The sequence below is a fragment of the Rhagoletis pomonella genome, unplaced genomic scaffold, assembly GCF_013731165.1.
Source record: "Rhagoletis pomonella isolate Grant_MI unplaced genomic scaffold, Rhpom_1.0 Rhpom_scaffold_00179, whole genome shotgun sequence".
Lineage (NCBI taxonomy): Eukaryota > Metazoa > Arthropoda > Insecta > Diptera > Tephritidae > Rhagoletis > Rhagoletis pomonella.
In genome coordinates this window covers 11,909-17,106 of record NW_023458733.1, presented here as the reverse complement: position 1 = coordinate 17,106, position 5,198 = coordinate 11,909, and positions in this window count along the sequence as shown.

Here is a 5,198-nt window from a genome sequence, read left to right as displayed (position 1 = left end):
CTGGTATTACACCGAACAATACAAAAAAAAAATTATTCAAATCGGTTCAGCCGTTCTCGAGTTTTGACGACCGTGACATACGAACACAACATTTTTATTAATATAGACAGTTTATTCTTTAACAAGACCCGTGTAAATCCAAGTTTCCAATTTTGTGCAATATTTAAGAAAAATGTAATCTTCGTACAAATTTCGAGCCATTTGAAACTTATACTTTATTCTACTAGAATTCAATGGGCAACAAATCTGCATACTCAGAATCTAATTAAAAAACTCGAAATTTTTACGAAAATTTGTTGAATCTTTTTTTAAATTGCATAAATTTTTAAGGCAGTGGCACTCGATTGTTAAATTTGTACAGATTGGTAAATTTTTATATTGGGCTATTGGTACAAAATAAAAAAAATGGGGAATTGTTTTTTGTAGTCGAAAGATTGGTACAATACAGCGATGTCTATTGAAAAATTTAAACAAACTAATTTTCGTGATTGGGATAAAGAAAAATATTTGGGTATTCACACAATTGGGATACGATTTGCACCAAATTTTGGCAATCTTTCTAAGAAATCTAATTAAAAAGCTTGAAATTTTTAGGAAAGATTTTTGAATTTTCCTACAATATTGCACCAAAGTTGAACCTTGGATTAAACGGGAGTTGTTAAAGAATAAACTATAGCTTTATAAAAAAAAAATTGTAATTAAACAAAAAAATAAATGGTATGCCTTGTCAAGATACAATGTGGTTATAATCTGGATATGGGGTTTGCATATCTCTAATACTTAATTAAATTTAAGAAATTAAGCTGTTTTGTGTTGTTTTTTGTGGTATTTTTGCTGCCTTAATCGCTTGCGGCTTAGGTCAACGGATTTTCTAACTTGCTTCTGAAAGTCCGATGCGCCATGGTTCTTGAATACATCTAAAATATTTAATAGAAGAGTTTATTTTTGCAATGGTTTGTTCGTTCATGTTTCCTTGCTAACACAGTTTTCAAAATTTCTTTTTTTTATTGTCACAGTCACTATATATTGTTTTTAGAAGAATATATTCTTATTTTAACTATATATACTCATCTTCCTTGGAATTTATTTAATTGTTGCTAAATTCACTCGGCGTCCCTTTTTAACTTCGCTGTTCACCATAAAATCTTCTTCTTGCTGCGTAGTGATATTGATCGTAAAATTTTTTAGTCGGTACCGATCCGAACACCAAATTAACGTGAGACATTTTAAATATTTTTAAAGATAATCATTAATGTAAGTATATAAATTTTATAATTAAGCACGTATTGTATATTTAATGCTTTTTCTCACTCTCGCTTTTGTGTAAGCTACTAAAAGTTGAAATAATCGTCGTTTCCGTATTTTCTTACTTGTTCGTTGTCTTTTTTCTCACTCTCGCGTGTGTGCGTATTTCATCAATTTGAAATAACCGCGGCTTTACTGCTGCGGCTGCGTGCTGCTCACGGAGCACCGGCTACTTTGACCTTATGCACTGGCTTGCGCCCATTACGATTCTCAACGAAATGATCGCCTTGTAGCGATTTTCTGCCACCCATGGCAGCACCGGCTACTTTTGGCCTTAGCACTTGCCTTGCTTCAACTTTAGTTTGCTAATATTTGAATAATTCTCGTTTTATAGCGATTGCCTGCTACCCATGGAAGCACCGGCCACTGTCACTATGTATATGCAAACACGCACGCACAAACTTTCTTTTTTTTCTCTACTGCGCGCTTTAGTTTTTATGAATCTCGGACGAGTCTCCAATTTTGTAGTGTAATTAAAACGCACTCGATTATACTTATATATACATATACTTTTAAATAGTTTTTATTTAATTCAGAGACCATAACGATTATAAGAAATAAAATTAAATATTGCCCTATAATTATTACTGAACAATGGAAAAGTTGTTTTCGTCTTGCGGGACGATTATTTCAAGACGAATATTATTTACGTCTTCTCAAAATAATTATATGGGATTTTTATTTTTTTTCATCTCTCGGAACGTTTATTTAAAGACGAATATTATTTACGTCTTCTTATAATAATTATACGGGCCTTTATTTTTTTCGTCTCTCGGGACGTTTATTTCAAGACGAATATTATTTACGTCTTCTCATAATTATATGGGCTTTTTTATTTTTTTCGTCTCTCGGGACGTTTATTTCAAGACGAATATTATTTACGTCTTCTTACAATAATTATATGGGCTTTTTTTTCGTCTCTCGGGACGTTTATATCAAGACGAACATTATTTACGTCTTCTCATAATAATCATATGGGACTTTTATTGAATTAAAACTTCTTTATCGAGTTAGGAGATTTAGGACCGTTAACTTATCTATTTTCAAGTAATTCTATGGAAATGAAATAAAGAAATAAACTATAGCTTAACACAGATACGTTAACGGCCCTTAAAGCGTTAAATTTATTTATTTATATATATATATATATATATATATACGTGGTTTTGGTTCTTTGAAAAGCGTTGCCAGATGTTAGAAAATCAAATGCAAATAATCGAGTTCGGAGATGTTTATGTAAAATATTTAACCCACCGTCACCAATTTTGCACCGAGAATTGAAGAGATTGGTATGTAGAAGTGCAATACGGTTTTATTTTTCAAAAAAGGCTTGCCATATAATAGAAATTAAATTCAAAATATTAAAATTATTTAAAAAGTTATATGGGTTATAACATATAAATATCAATCCAAATGGTTATGATTATTTTATTTTTTAACTATATATAAGAGTGAAACTCAAATAATTGATGTGAAACTTCTTAATCGAGTTTGGAAATATGTACTTGCGTTAAAAATATAACGCCAGTGGAGACGGGGAAAGGCAAAGTTTAAATCTTCGAAATAAAGATTTCATTGAAATGTAGAAATGTAAAGGCACTAAAAACTTAAAAAGAGGCAAACTGAGCTTTGAAAAAAGGCATCTATTTTTTTTTAATTTTGTTATGTACTTCTTTTATGTACAATGTGCATGTCCAATGAAAGATCTTCAAAAATACATACAGTGGGCAAAAAATTATAGCCGAACCACTTTTTGCCAAGTTTTAACGTAGTATTTTCGTTGTTATTTAATTTTGGTTAGTTTTTTTATAAAAATACTAGCTGTACCCTGCCACGCTTTGCTGTGGCATATTTCTGTTATATGGACGATAAATTATTAACGAAACACAGCATACGTTTCATATGTGTTTGGTTATGTAATAAGTACTCGTGTGCACACAATATTTGTTATTTTTCCATTCTCTGCATAGATATCAAGGATATCTGGTTTGCCGACACAGGAACACGCAACATCTGAGAAGCAATCCGCATCTAAATCTAAACCATACTTTTCCAAAGTTCGACCTGGAGCATTATTGATTGTGATTCCGAATGTCAATCGAATTGGGAATTCAAATCTTTTAAATTGAATCATCATCATTAAATGGAATCATGGGAATTCTTCACCTTTGAAAGGCCACGTTAAAATCTTTTCTTACATTACGTTCTTCATCAATTTCTTAACTGCGAGTCGCATTCCATTGCAGAGTTTTCGCTGATTAATATTCCGCAACATGATAACTGTCAAACCATTTTTTTAAGTTCAGTATGTGAGGTCTCCCTGGAAGATCAATCGAGTTCAAAAATTTCGTTGGATGGTCTTTTTCCACAACGGTGTTTATCGACGTATATGCTATTTCCTCACGTTGAATGCTGGATTAAAAAACATTAGTGCTTTCACCACAGTGAGCAAGTGGTCTGGCAGTCTAGTAAAAGAGCTGATCAGCTCAAGCATGGACTGTTGTCAATATCGCTATTATTTAGTTGATAGACCTCCATATTCTTCGCAGCAAGAATAGCCCGTTCACTGAGCCAATCGTGATTCCTAAAATTAATTTTCTTAATAAAGAAACATTCTTTCGATCAGTTCTCCTTTCGATGTTTCTAATTTACAAAAATTATCAGGCCATAAAATTCGTCTTAATCTCATTGACTGGCAGCTTTGCGTTCCCAATGTCCAGTTATTGTCGCGCGAATACTTCAGCTGCAGTGTATGTATGTTCGTCTTGTCGCAATGTTGACTATTTCAGGCAAGCATTTATCTCTCGTTTTAATCGAGAAACTACAAACAATGTTTTCTCCTGCGAGCAATATCTCGAATGGTTGAACGTTTCCACGCAAATCCCGCAACAATTGATCGAAAGCCTCAAACGATTTTTTATGTGCCATGGTGCACTCATCCCAAACAATGAATTTAACTTTTTGGTAAACTTTTTTCATACCGGATGCTCTGGATATATTACACGTGGGAGTTTCGATGATTTATATGTTCAATGGCAGCTAAAGAGCTGAATTGGCAATGTTTCCACCTGGTAATAATGTCGCAGCAATTCCAGACGAAGCGATAGCTAAGGTAATGTAATTTTTTAATCGAACCGGTGCCAGAATCCATCTGATAAGGAATATTTTGCTAGTTCCTCCTGGCGCATCCCAGAAAATGGTCCCCCAACTCCGTCATTTATCATTTGCATATTCTTCTTCTACTTTGGCCTTGTAACCGCCTAAGCCATTTTGGCCGAGCTCCACAAAGAACGCCAGTCATTTCTCTCTGTGCCAACTTGGTCTCTCCATTCCCATGGGTGCTTCCTATTCGTCTGCTACCACCATCGACTTGCGAGTTGAATTCTTTTACACCTGAAACTTCGGATCCTATTGAACGACATGTCTAAGCCAGCGGAGCCGCTCTATATTCATTCGCTGCACTATGTACATTTAGTGGTAAAGCTCATACAACTCATCGTTCCATCGTCTACGGTAACATCGTCGCCCATGCGTAGAAGCCTGTATATCTTCCGTAAGATCTTTCTCTCGAATACTCCAAGAGCCGCCTCATAAAATGTTGTCATTGTCTAAGCTTCTGCGGCATATAACAGCTCGGGCATGATGAGTGACTTATAGAGTGCGATTTTTGTACGTCGAGAAAGGACTTTACTCCACAATTGCCTACTCAGTCCAAAGCAGCACCTGTTGGCAAGAGTAATTCTGCGTGTGTTTTCCATGCTGATATTTTTATCGGATATAGTGCTGGTTCCCTAGTAAATGAAATTCTCCACTTTCACGAAATTATAACTGTCAACAGTGACGTGCGTTCCAAGGCGCGAACGCGGTGACTGGAGATACTTCGTCTTGTCCTC